Source organism: Lampris incognitus, chromosome 17 (assembly GCF_029633865.1).
Source record: "Lampris incognitus isolate fLamInc1 chromosome 17, fLamInc1.hap2, whole genome shotgun sequence".
NCBI lineage: Eukaryota > Metazoa > Chordata > Actinopteri > Lampriformes > Lampridae > Lampris > Lampris incognitus.
Genome location: NC_079227.1, coordinates 44,742,793 through 44,758,076, shown reverse-complemented (window position 1 = coordinate 44,758,076; position 15,284 = coordinate 44,742,793).

Sequence of the window (15,284 nt, the reverse complement as noted above, 5' to 3'; positions counted from 1 at the left end):
GGAGAAATTACACATTGACATTGGGTGAAATCATGTGACTCTTAAGGACGTGTTGCAGACTTGTTGAATAGATTCATTTTTCTTGTTTTGTTTGTTTTTGATGAAATTGTGCTTTTCTCGTCGAGAAAAGGCGTTTAACGCGATAAAAGTTTTAGTGCGTTATGAATACGGGCTAGCTTACCAAAAGTACAAATGTGAACTAAATAAGGCCGGGAGTCGTTTTTATTGCTTAAAACACGATTTCTCGACCAGAATATGCTTTTTCAAAAAAGCCATGTTCCCATGGCGAGAGACTCGTTTTCTGTGAGAAAATGCATTAAAAGGAGGGATTTCATCAGAAACACTATAAATACATATTGTACTTGTCTGAAAACGCACAGAACCTTGAAATAGAAGGTTTCTCATCAAAAAACACATTGGTGAAACCCCTATCTTAAGGCTCTGAGTGTTTGCACACATGTACAAACAGGCATGTTTAAACTATAACGTTTTTAGTGAAATCATGTTTCTCTCGAGGAGAAAACGCGTTTAAAGCCATAAAAAGATCTCACTGTGTTTTGGCATTGACCAAGCTACCAACCACCTAAAAAATGATCAGAACTGGAGAAATTACACATTGACATTGGGTGAAATCATGTAACTCTTAAGGACGTGTTGCAGACTTGTTGAATAGATTCATTTTTCTTGTTTTGTTTGTTTTTGATGAAATTGCTTTTCTCGTCGAGAAAAGGCGTTTAACGCGACAAAAGTTTTAGTGCGTTATGAATACGGGCTAGCTTACCAAAAGTACAAATGTGAACTAAATAAGGCCGGGAGTCGTTTTTATTGCTTAAAACACGATTTCTCGACCAGAATATGCTTTTTCAAAAAAGCCATGTTCCCATGGCGAGAGACTCGTTTCCTGTGAGAAAATGCATTAAAAGGAGGGATTTCATCAGAAACACTATAAATACATATTGTACTTGTCTGAAAACGCACAAAACCTTGAAATAGAAGGTTTCTCACCAAAAAACACATTGGTGAAACCCCTATCTTAAGGCTCTGAGTGTTTGCACACATGTACAAACAGGCATGTTTAAACTATAACGTTTTTAGTGAAATCATGTTTCTCTCGAGGAGAAAACGCGTTTAAAGCCATAAAAAGATCTCACTGTGTTTTGGCATTGACCAAGCTACCAACAACCTAAAAAATGATCAGAACTGGAGAAATTACACATTGACATTGGGTGAAATCATGTAACTCTTAAGGACGTGTTGCAGACTTGTTGAATAGATTCATTTTTCTTGTTTTGTTTGTTTTTGATGAAATTGCGCTCTTCTCGTCGAGAAAAGGCGTTTAACGCGATAAAAAGGTTTAGTGCGTTATGAATACGGGCTAGCTTACCAAAAGTACAAATGTGAACCAAATAAGGCCGGGAGTCGTTTTTATTGCTTAAAACACGATTTCTCGACCAGAAAATGCTTTTTCAAAAAAGCCATGTTCCCATGGCGAGAGACTCGTTTTCTGTGAGAAAATGCATTAAAAGGAGGGATTTCATCAGAAACACTATAAATACATATTGTACTTGTCTGAAAACGCACAGAACCTTGAAATAGAAGGTTTCTCACCAAAAAACACATTGGTGAAACCCCTATCTTAAGGCTCTGAGTGTTTGCACACATGTACAAACAGGCCTGTTTAAACTATAACGTTTTTAGTGAAATCATGTTTCTCTCGAGGAGAAAACGCGTTTAAAGCCATAAAAAGATCTAATTGATTTTTGGCATTGACCAAGCTACCAACCACCTAAAAAATGATCAGAACTGGAGAAATTACACATTGACATTGGGTGAAATCATGTAACTCTTAAGGACGTGTTGCAGACTTGTTGAATAGATTCATTTTTCTTGTTTTGTTTGTTTTTGATGAAATTGTGCTTTTCTCGTCGAGAAAAGGCGTTTAACGCGATAAAAAGGTTTAGTGCGTTATGAATACGGGCTAGCTTACCAAAAGTACAAATGTGAACCAAATAAGGCCGGGAGTCGTTTTTATTGCTTAAAACACGATTTCTCGACCAGAATATGCTTTTTCAAAAAAGCCATGTTCCCATGGCGAGAGACTCGTTTTCTGTGAGAAAATGCATTAAAAGGAGGGATTTCATCAGAAACACTATAAATACATATTGTACTTGTCTGAAAACGCACAAAACCTTGAAATAGAAGGTTTCTCACCAAAAAACACATTGGTGAAACCCCTATCTTAAGGCTCTGAGTGTTTGCACACATGTACAAACAGGCATGTTTAAACTATAACGTTTTTAGTGAAATCATGTTTCTCTCGAGGAGAAAACGCGTTTAAAGCCATAAAAAGATCTCACTGTGTTTTGGCATTGACCAAGCTACCAACCACCTAAAAAATGATCAGAACTGGAGAAATTACACATTGACATTGGGTGAAATCATGTGACTCTTAAGGACGTGTTGCAGACTTGTTGAATAGATTCATTTTTCTTGTTTTGTTTGTTTTTGATGAAATTGTGCTTTTCTCGTCGAGAAAAGGCGTTTAACGCGATAAAAAGGTTTAGTGCGTTATGAATACGGGCTAGCTTACCAAAAGTACAAATGTGAACCAAATAAGGCCGGGAGTCGTTTTTATTGCTTAAAACACGATTTCTCGACCAGAAAATGCTTTTTCAAAAAAGCCATGTTCCCATGGCGAGAGACTCGTTTTCTGTGAGAAAATGCATTAAAAGGAGGGATTTCATCAGAAACACTATAAATACATATTGTACTTGTCTGAAAACGCACAGAACCTTGAAATAGAAGGTTTCTCACCAAAAAACACATTGGTGAAACCCCTATCTTAAGGCTCTGAGTGTTTGCACACATGTACAAACAGGCCTGTTTAAACTATAACGTTTTTAGTGAAATCATGTTTCTCTCGAGGAGAAAACGCGTTTAAAGCCATAAAAAGATCTAATTGATTTTTGGCATTGACCAAGCTACCAACCACCTAAAAAATGATCAGAACTGGAGAAATTACACATTGACATTGGGTGAAATCATGTAACTCTTAAGGACGTGTTGCAGACTTGTTGAATAGATTCATTTTTCTTGTTTTGTTTGTTTTTGATGAAATTGTGCTTTTCTCGTCGAGAAAAGGCGTTTAACGCGATAAAAAGGTTTAGTGCGTTATGAATACGGGCTAGCTTACCAAAAGTACAAATGTGAACCAAATAAGGCCGGGAGTCGTTTTTATTGCTTAAAACACGATTTCTCGACCAGAATATGCTTTTTCAAAAAAGCCATGTTCCCATGGCGAGAGACTCGTTTTCTGTGAGAAAATGCATTAAAAGGAGGGATTTCATCAGAAACACTATAAATACATATTGTACTTGTCTGAAAACGGACAGAACCTTGAAATAGAAGGTTTCTCACCAAAAAACACATTGGTGAAACCCCTATCTTAAGGCTCTGAGTGTTTGCACACATGTACAAACAGGCATGTTTAAACTATAACGTTTTTAGTGAAATCATGTTTTTCTCGAAGAGAAAACGCGTTTAAAGCCATAAAAAGATCTCACTGTGTTTTGGCATTGACCAAGCTACCAACAACCTAAAAAATGATCAGAACTGGAGAAATTACACATTGACATTGGGTGAAATCATGTAACTCTTAAGGACGTGTTGCAGACTTGTTGAATAGATTCATTTTTCTTGTTTTGTTTGTTTTTGATGAAATTGTGCTTTTCTCGTCGCGAAAAGGCGTTTAACGCGACAAAAGTTTTAGTGCGTTATGAATACGGGCTAGCTTACCAAAAGTACAAATGTGAACTAAATAAGGCCGGGAGTAGTTTTTATTGCTTAAAACACGATTTCTCGACCAGAATATGCTTTTTCAAAAAAGCCATGTTCCCATGGCGAGAGACTCGTTTTCTGTGAGAAAATGCATTAAAAGGAGGGATTTCATCAGAAACACTATAAATACATATTGTACTTGTCTGAAAACGCACAAAACCTTGAAATAGAAGGTTTCTCACCAAAAAACACATTGGTGAAACCCCTATCTTAAGGCTCTGAGTGTTTGCACACATGTACAAACAGGCATGTTTAAACTATAACGTTTTTAGTGAAATCATGTTTCTCTCGAGGAGAAAACGCGTTTAAAGCCATAAAAAGATCTCACTGTGTTTTGGCATTGACCAAGCTACCAACAACCTAAAAAATGATCAGAACTGGAGAAATTACACATTGACATTGGGTGAAATCATGTAACTCTTAAGGACGTGTTGCAGACTTGTTGAATAGATTCATTTTTCTTGTTTTGTTTGTTTTTGATGAAATTGTGCTTTTCTCGTCGAGAAAAGGCGTTTAACGCGATAAAAAGGTTTAGTGCGTTATGAATACGGGCTAGCTTACCAAAAGTACAAATGTGAACTAAATAAGGCCGGGAGTCGTTTTTATTGCTTAAAACACGATTTCTCGACCAGAATATGCTTTTTCAAAAAAGCCATGTTCCCATGGCGAGAGACTCGTTTTCTGTGAGAAAATGCATTAAAAGGAGGGATTTCATCAGAAACACTATAAATACATATATACTTGGCTGAAAACGCACAGGACCTTGAAATAGAAGGTTTCTCACCAAAAAACACATTGGTGAAACCCCTATCTTAAGGCTCTGAGTGTTTGCACACATGTACAAACAGGCATGTTTAAACTATAACGTTTTTAGTGAAATCATGTTTTTCTCGAGGAGAAAACGCGTTTAAAGCCATAAAAAGATCTCACTGTGTTTTGGCATTGACCAAGCTACCAACAACCTAAAAAATGATCAGAACTGGAGAAATTACACATTGACATTGGGTGAAATCATGTAACTCTTAAGGACGTGTTGCAGACTTGTTGAATAGATTCATTTTTCTTGTTTTGTTTGTTTTTGATGAAATTGTGCTTTTCTCGTCGCGAAAAGGCGTTTAACGCGACAAAAGTTTTAGTGCGTTATGAATACGGGCTAGCTTACCAAAAGTACAAATGTGAACTAAATAAGGCCGGGAGTCGTTTTTATTGCTTAAAACACGATTTCTCGACCAGAATATGCTTTTTCAAAAAAGCCATGTTCCCATGGCGAGAGACTCGTTTTCTGTGAGAAAATGCATTAAAAGGAGGGATTTCATCAGAAACACTATAAATACATATTGTACTTGTCTGAAAACGCACAGAACCTTGAAATAGAAGGTTTCTCACCAAAAAACACATTGGTGAAACCCCTATCTTAAGGCTCTGAGTGTTTGCACACATGTACAAACAGGCATGTTTAAACTATAACGTTTTTAGTGAAATCATGTTTTTCTCGAAGAGAAAACGCGTTTAAAGCCATAAAAAGATCTCACTGTGTTTTGGCATTGACCAAGCTACCAACAACCTAAAAAATGATCAGAACTGGAGAAATTACACATTGACATTGGGTGAAATCATATAACTCTTAAGGACGTGTTGCAGACTTGTTGAATAGATTCATTTTTCTTGTTTTGTTTGTTTTTGATGAAATTGTGCTTTTCTCGTCGCGAAAAGGCGTTTAACGCGACAAAAGTTTTAGTGCGTTATGAATACGGGCTAGCTTACCAAAAGTACAAATGTGAACTAAATAAGGCCGGGAGTCGTTTTTATTGCTTAAAACACGATTTCTCGACCAGAATATGCTTTTTCAAAAAAGCCATGTTCCCATGGTGAGAGACTCGTTTTCTGTGAGAAAATGCATTAATAGGAGGGATTTCATCAGAAACACTATAAATACATATATACTTGTCTGAAAACGCACAGGACCTTGAAATAGAAGGTTTCTCACCAAAAAACACATTGGTGAAACCCCTATCTTAAGGCTCTGAGTGTTTGCACACATGTACAAACAGGCATGTTTAAACTATAACGTTTTTAGTGAAATCATGTTTCTCTCGAGGAGAAAACGCGTTTAAAGCCATAAAAAGATCTCACTGTGTTTTGGCATTGACCAAGCTACCAACAACCTAAAAAATGATCAGAACTGGAGAAATTACACATTGACATTGGGTGAAATCATGTAACTCTTAAGGACGTGTTGCAGACTTGTTGAATAGATTCATTTTTCTTGTTTTGTTTGTTTTTGATGAAATTGTGCTTTTCTCGTCGAGAAAAGGCGTTTAACGCGATAAAAAGGTTTAGTGCGTTATGAATACGGGCTAGCTTACCAAAAGTACAAATGTGAACTAAATAAGGCCGGGAGTCGTTTTTATTGCTTAAAACACGATTTCTCGACCAGAATATGCTTTTTCAAAAAAGCCATGTTCCCATGGCGAGAGACTCGTTTTCTGTGAGAAAATGCATTAAAAGGAGGGATTTCATCAGAAACACTATAAATACATATATACTTGTCTGAAAACGCACAGGACCTTGAAATAGAAGGTTTCTCACCAAAAAACACATTGGTGAAACCCCTATCTTAAGGCTCTGAGTGTTTGCACACATGTACAAACAGGCATGTTTAAACTATAACGTTTTTAGTGAAATCATGTTTTTCTCGAGGAGAAAACGCGTTTAAAGCCATAAAAAGATCTCACTGTGTTTTGGCATTGACCAAGCTACCAACAACCTAAAAAATGATCAGAACTGGAGAAATTACACATTGACATTGGGTGAAATCATGTAACTCTTAAGGACGTGTTGCAGACTTGTTGAATAGATTCATTTTTCTTGTTTTGTTTGTTTTTGATGAAATTGTGCTTTTCTCGTCGCGAAAAGGCGTTTAACGCGACAAAAGTTTTAGTGCGTTATGAATACGGGCTAGCTTACCAAAAGTACAAATGTGAACTAAATAAGGCCGGGAGTCGTTTTTATTGCTTAAAACACGATTTCTCGACCAGAATATGCTTTTTCAAAAAAGCCATGTTCCCATTGCGAGAGACTCGTTTTCTGTGAGAAAATGCATTAAAAGGAGGGATTTCATCAGAAACACTATAAATACATATTGTACTTGTCTGAAAACGCACAGAACCTTGAAATAGAAGGTTTCTCACCAAAAAACACATTGGTGAAACCCCTATCTTAAGGCTCTGAGTGTTTGCACACATGTACAAACAGGCATGTTTAAACTATAACGTTTTTAGTGAAATCATGTTTTTCTCGAAGAGAAAACGCGTTTAAAGCCATAAAAAGATCTCACTGTGTTTTGGCATTGACCAAGCTACCAACAACCTAAAAAATGATCAGAACTGGAGAAATTACACATTGACATTGGGTGAAATCATGTAACTCTTAAGGACGTGTTGCAGACTTGTTGAATAGATTCATTTTTCTTGTTTTGTTTGTTTTTGATGAAATTGTGCTTTTCTCGTCGCGAAAAGGCGTTTAACGCGACAAAAGTTTTAGTGCGTTATGAATACGGGCTAGCTTACCAAAAGTACAAATGTGAACTAAATAAGGCCGGGAGTCGTTTTTATTGCTTAAAACACGATTTCTCGACCAGAATATGCTTTTTCAAAAAAGCCATGTTCCCATGGTGAGAGACTCGTTTTCTGTGAGAAAATGCATTAAAAGGAGGGATTTCATCAGAAACACTATAAATACATATATACTTGTCTGAAAACGCACAGGACCTTGAAATAGAAGGTTTCTCACCAAAAAACACATTGGTGAAACCCCTATCTTAAGGCTCTGAGTGTTTGCACACATGTACAAACAGGCATGTTTAAACTATAACGTTTTTAGTGAAATCATGTTTCTCTCGAGGAGAAAACACGTTTAAAGCCATAAAAAGATCTCACTGTGTTTTGGCATTGACCAAGCTACCAACAACCTAAAAAATGATCAGAACTGGAGAAATTACACATTGACATTGGGTGAAATCATGTAACTCTTAAGGACGTGTTGCAGACTTGTTGAATAGATTCATTTTTCTTGTTTTGTTTGTTTTTGATGAAATTGTGCTTTTCTCGTCGAGAAAAGGCGTTTAACGCGATAAAAAGGTTTAGTGCGTTATGAATACGGGCTAGCTTACCAAAAGTACAAATGTGAACTAAATAAGGCCGGGAGTCGTTTTTATTGCTTAAAACACGATTTCTCGACCAGAATATGCTTTTTCAAAAAAGCCATGTTCCCATGGCGAGAGACTCGTTTTCTGTGAGAAAATGCATTAAAAGGAGGGATTTCATCAGAAACACTATAAATACATATTGTACTTGTCTGAAAACGCACAGAACCTTGAAATAGAAGGTTTCTCACCAAAAAACACATTGGTGAAACCCCTATCTTAAGGCTCTGAGTGTTTGCACACATGTACAAACAGGCATGTTTAAACTATAACGTTTTTAGTGAAATCATGTTTCTCTCGAGGAGAAAACGCGTTTAAAGCCATAAAAAGATCTCACTGTGTTTTGGCATTGACCAAGCTACCAACCACCTAAAAAATGATCAGAACTGGAGAAATTACACATTGACATTGGGTGAAATCATGTGACTCTTAAGGACGTGTTGCAGACTTGTTGAATAGATTCATTTTTCTTGTTTTGTTTGTTTTTGATGAAATTGTGCTTTTCTCGTCGAGAAAAGGATTTTAACGCGATAAAAAGGTTTAGTGCGTTATGAATACGGGCTAGCTTACCAAAAGTACAAATGTGAACTAAATAAGGCCGGGAGTCGTTTTTATTGCTTAAAACACGATTTCTCGACCAGAATATGCTTTTTCAAAAAAGCCATGTTCCCATGGCGAGAGACTCGTTTTCTGTGAGAAAATGCATTAAAAGGAGGGATTTCATCAGTAACACTGTAAATACATATTGTACTTGTCTGAAAACGCACAGAACCTTGAAATAGAAGGTTTCTCACCAAAAAACACATTGGTGAAACCCCTATCTTAAGGCTCTGAGTGTTTGCACACATGTACAAACAGGCATGTTTAAACTATAACGTTTTTAGTGAAATCATGTTTCTCTCGAGGAGAAAACGCGTTTAAAGCCATAAAAAGATCTCACTGTGTTTTGGCATTGACCAAGCTACCAACCACCTAAAAAATGATCAGAACTGGAGAAATTACACATTGACATTGGGTGAAATCATGTGACTCTTAAGGACGTGTTGCAGACTTGTTGAATAGATTCATTTTTCTTGTTTTCTTTGTTTTTGATGAAATTGTGCTTTTCTCGTCGAGAAAAGGCGTTTAACGCGATAAAAAGGTTTAGTGCGTTATGAATACGGGCTAGCTTACCAAAAGTACAAATGTGAACTAAATAAGGCCGGGAGTCGTTTTTATTGCTTAAAACACGATTTCTCGACCAGAATATGCTTTTTCAAAAAAGCCATGTTCCCATGGCGAGAGACTCGTTTTCTGTGAGAAAATGCATTAAAAGGAGGGATTTCATCAGAAACACTATAAATACATATTGTACTTGTCTGAAAACGCACAGAACCTTGAAATAGAAGGTTTCTCACCAAAAAACACATTGGTGAAACCCCTATCTTAAGGCTCTGAGTGTTTGCACACATGTACAAACAGGCATGTTTAAACTATAACGTTTTTAGTGAAATCATGTTTCTCTCGAGGAGAAAACGCGTTTAAAGCCATAAAAAGATCTCACTGTGTTTTGGCATTGACCAAGCTACCAAACAACCTAAAAAATGATCAGAACTGGAGAAATTACACATTGACATTGGGTGAAATCATGTAACTCTTAAGGACGTGTTGCAGACTTGTTGAATAGATTCATTTTTCTTGTTTTGTTTGTTTTTGATGAAATTGTGCTTTTCTCGTCGAGAAAAGGCGTTTAACGCGATAAAAAGGTTTAGTGCGTTATGAATACGGGCTAGCTTACCAAAAGTACAAATGTGAACCAAATAAGGCCGGGAGTCGTTTTTATTGCTTAAAACACGATTTCTCGACCAGAATATGCTTTTTCAAAAAAGCCATGTTCCCATGGCGAGAGACTCGTTTTCTGTGAGAAAATGCAGTAAAAGGAGGGATTTCATCAGAAACACTATAAATACATATTGTACTTGTCTGAAAACGCACAGAACCTTGAAATAGAAGGTTTCTCACCAAAAAACACATTGGTGAAACCCCTATCTTAAGGCTCTGAGTGTTTGCACACATGTACAAACAGGCATGTTTAAACTATAACGTTTTTAGTGAAATCATGTTTCTCTCGAGGAGAAAACGCGTTTAAAGCCATAAAAAGATCTCACTGTGTTTTGGCATTGACCAAGCTACCAAACAACCTAAAAAATGATCAGAACTGGAGAAATTACACATTGACATTGGGTGAAATCATGTAACTCTTAAGGACGTGTTGCAGACTTGTTGAATAGATTCATTTTTCTTGTTTTGTTTGTTTTTGATGAAATTGTGCTTTTCTCGTCGAGAAAAGGCGTTTAACGCGATAAAAAGGTTTAGTGCGTTATGAATACGGGCTAGCTTACCAAAAGTACAAATGTGAACCAAATAAGGCCGGGAGTCGTTTTTATTGCTTAAAACACGGTTTCTCGACCAGAATATGCTTTTTCAAAAAAGCCATGTTCCCATGGCGAGAGACTCGTTTTCTGTGAGAAAATGCATTAAAAGGAGGGATTTCATCAGAAACACTATAAATACATATTGTACTTGTCTGAAAACGCACAGAACCTTGAAATAGAAGGTTTCTCACCAAAAAACACATTGGTGAAACCCCTATCTTAAGGCTCTGAGTGTTTGCACACATGTACAAACAGGCATGTTTAAACTATAACGTTTTTAGTGAAATCATGTTTCTCTCGAGGAGAAAACGCGTTTAAAGCCATAAAAATATCTCACTGTGTTTTGGCATTGACCAAGCTACCAACAACCTAAAAAATGATCAGAACTGGAGAAATTACACATTGACATTGGGTGAAATCATGTAACTCTTAAGGACGTGTTGCAGACTTGTTGAATAGATTCATTTTTCTTGTTTTGTTTGTTTTTGATGAAATTGTGCTTTTCTCGTCGAGAAAAGGCGTTTAACGCGATAAAAAGGTTTAGTGCGTTATGAATACGGGCTAGCTTACCAAAAGTACAAATGTGAACCAAATAAGGCCGGGAGTCGTTTTTATTGCTTAAAACACGATTTCTCGACCAGAATATGCTTTTTCAAAAAAGCCATGTTCCCATGGCGAGAGACTCGTTTTCTGTGAGAAAATGCATTAAAAGGAGGGATTTCATCAGAAACACTGTAAATACATATTGTACTTGTCTGAAAACGCACAGAACCTTGAAATAGAAGGTTTCTCACCAAAAAACACATTGGTGAAACCCCTATCTTAAGGCTCTGAGTGTTTGCACACATGTACAAACAGGCATGTTTAAACTATAACGTTTTTAGTGAAATCATGTTTCTCTCGAGGAGAAAACGCGTTTAAAGCCATAAAAAGATCTCACTGTGTTTTGGCATTGACCAAGCTACCAACAACCTAAAAAATGATCAGAACTGGAGAAATTACACATTGACATTGGGTGAAATCATGTGACTCTTAAGGACGTGTTGCAGACTTGTTGAATAGATTCATTTTTCTTGTTTTGTTTGTTTTTGATGAAATTGTGCTTTTCTCGTCGAGAAAAGGCGTTTAACGCGATAAAAGGTTTAGTGCGTTATGAATACGGGCTAGCTTACCAAAAGTACAAATGTGAACTAAATAAGGCCGGGAGTCGTTTTTATTGCTTAAAACACGATTTCTCGACCAGAATATGCTTTTTCAAAAAAGCCATGTTCCCATGGCGAGAGACTCGTTTTCTGTGAGAAAATGCATTAAAAGGAGGGATTTCATCAGAAACACTATAAATACATATTGTACTTGTCTGAAAACGCACAGAACCTTGAAATAGAAGGTTTCTCACCAAAAAACACATTGGTGAAACCCCTATCTTAAGGCTCTGAGTGTTTGCACACATGTACAAACAGGCATGTTTAAACTATAACGTTTTTAGTGAAATCATGTTTCTCTCGAGGAGAAAACGCGTTTAAAGCCATAAAAAGATCTCACTGTGTTTTGGCATTGACCAAGCTACCAACCACCTAAAAAATGATCAGAACTGGAGAAATTACACATTGACATTGGGTGAAATCATGTAACTCTTAAGGACGTGTTGCAGACTTGTTGAATAGATTCATTTTTCTTGTTTTGTTTGTTTTTGATGAAATTGTGCTTTTCTCGTCGAGAAAAGGCGTTTAACGCGACAAAAGTTTTAGTGCGTTATGAATACGGGCTAGCTTACCAAAAGTACAAATGTGAACTAAATAAGGCCGGGAGTCGTTTTTATTGCTTAAAACACGATTTCTCGACCAGAATATGCTTTTTCAAAAAAGCCATGTTCCCATGGCGAGAGACTCGTTTTCTGTGAGAAAATGCATTAAAAGGAGGGATTTCATCAGAAACACTATAAATACATATTGTACTTGTCTGAAAACGCACAAAACCTTGAAATAGAAGGTTTCTCACCAAAAAACACATTGGTGAAACCCCTATCTTAAGGCTCTGAGTGTTTGCACACATGTACAAACAGGCATGTTTAAACTATAACGTTTTTAGTGAAATCATGTTTCTCTCGAGGAGAAAACGCGTTTAAAGCCATAAAAAGATCTCACTGTGTTTTGGCATTGACCAAGCTACCAACCACCTAAAAAATGATCAGAACTGGAGAAATTACACATTGACATTGGGTGAAATCATGTAACTCTTAAGGACGTGTTGCAGACTTGTTGAATAGATTCATTTTTCTTGTTTTGTTTGTTTTTGATGAAATTGCTTTTCTCGTCGAGAAAAGGCGTTTAACGCGACAAAAGTTTTAGTGCGTTATGAATACGGGCTAGCTTACCAAAAGTACAAATGTGAACTAAATAAGGCCGGGAGTCGTTTTTATTGCTTAAAACACGATTTCTCGACCAGAATATGCTTTTTCAAAAAAGCCATGTTCCCATGGCGAGAGACTCGTTTTCTGTGAGAAAATGCATTAAAAGGAGGGATTTCATCAGAAACACTATAAATACATATTGTACTTGTCTGAAAACGCACAAAACCTTGAAATAGAAGGTTTCTCACCAAAAAAAACATTGGTGAAACCCCTATCTTAAGGCTCTGAGTGTTTGCACACATGTACAAACAGGCATGTTTAAACTATAACGTTTTTAGTGAAATCATGTTTCTCTCGAGGAGAAAACGCGTTTAAAGCCATAAAAAGATCTCACTGTGTTTTGGCATTGACCAAGCTACCAACAACCTAAAAAATGATCAGAACTGGAGAAATTACACATTGACATTGGGTGAAATCATGTAACTCTTAAGGACGTGTTGCAGACTTGTTGAATAGATTCATTTTTCTTGTTTTGTTTGTTTGTATAAATAACAAGTACATATTGTACTTGTCTGAAAACGCACAGAACCTTGAAATAGAAGGTTTCTCACCAAAAAACACATTGGTGAAACCCCTATCTTAAGGCTCTGAGTGTTTGCACACATGTACAAACAGGCCTGTTTAAACTATAACGTTTTTAGTGAAATCATGTTTCTCTCGAGGAGAAAACGCGTTTAAAGCCATAAAAAGATCTAATTGATTTTTGGCATTGACCAAGCTACCAACCACCTAAAAAATGATCAGAACTGGAGAAATTACACATTGACATTGGGTGAAATCATGTAACTCTTAAGGACGTGTTGCAGACTTGTTGAATAGATTCATTTTTCTTGTTTTGTTTGTTTTTGATGAAATTGTGCTTTTCTCGTCGAGAAAAGGCGTTTAACGCGATAAAAAGGTTTAGTGCGTTATGAATACGGGCTAGCTTACCAAAAGTACAAATGTGAACCAAATAAGGCCGGGAGTCGTTTTTATTGCTTAAAACACGATTTCTCGACCAGAATATGCTTTTTCAAAAAAGCCATGTTCCCATGGCGAGAGACTCGTTTTCTGTGAGAAAATGCATTAAAAGGAGGGATTTCATCAGAAACACTATAAATACATATTGTACTTGTCTGAAAACGCACAAAACCTTGAAATAGAAGGTTTCTCACCAAAAAACACATTGGTGAAACCCCTATCTTAAGGCTCTGAGTGTTTGCACACATGTACAAACAGGCATGTTTAAACTATAACGTTTTTAGTGAAATCATGTTTCTCTCGAGGAGAAAACGCGTTTAAAGCCATAAAAAGATCTCACTGTGTTTTGGCATTGACCAAGCTACCAACAACCTAAAAAATGATCAGAACTGGAGAAATTACACATTGACATTGGGTGAAATCATGTAACTCTTAAGGACGTGTTGCAGACTTGTTGAATAGATTCATTTTTCTTGTTTTGTTTGTTTTTGATGAAATTGTGCTTTTCTCGTCGAGAAAAGGCGTTTAACGCGATAAAAAGGTTTAGTGCGTTATGAATACGGGCTAGCTTACCAAAAGTACAAATGTGAACTAAATAAGGCCGGGAGTCGTTTTTATTGCTTAAAACACGATTTCTTGACCAGAATATGCTTTTTCAAAAAAGCCATGTTCCCATGGCGAGAGACTCGTTTTCTGTGAGAAAATGCATTAAAAGGAGGGATTTCATCAGAAACACTGTAAATACATATTGTACTTGTCTGAAAACGCACAGAACCTTGAAATAGAAGGTTTCTCACCAAAAAACACATTGGTGAAACCCCTATCTTAAGGCTCTGAGTGTTTGCACACATGTACAAACAGGCATGTTTAAACTATAACGTTTTTAGTGAAATCATGTTTCTCTCGAGGAGAAAACGCGTTTAAAGCCATAAAAAGATCTCACTGTGTTTTGGCATTGACCAAGCTACCAACAACCTAAAAAATGATCAGAACTGGAGAAATTACACATTGACATTGGGTGAAATCATGTGACTCTTAAGGACGTGTTGCAGACTTGTTGAATAGATTCATTTTTCTTGTTTTGTTTGTTTTTGATGAAATTGTGCTTTTCTCGTCGAGAAAAGGCGTTTAACGCGATAAAAGTTTTAGTGCGTTATGAATACGGGCTAGCTTACCAAAAGTACAAATGTGAACTAAATAAGGCCGGGAGTCGTTTTTATTGCTTAAAACACGATTTCTCGACCAGAATATGCTTTTTCAAAAAAGCCATGTTCCCATGGCGAGAGACTCGTTTTCTGTGAGAAAATGCATTAAAAGGAGGGATTTCATCAGAAACACTATAAATACATATTGTACTTGTCTGAAAACGCACAGAACCTTGAAATAGAAGGTTTCTCACCAAAAAACACATTGGTGAAACCCCTATCTTAAGGCTCTGAGTGTTTGCACACATGTACAA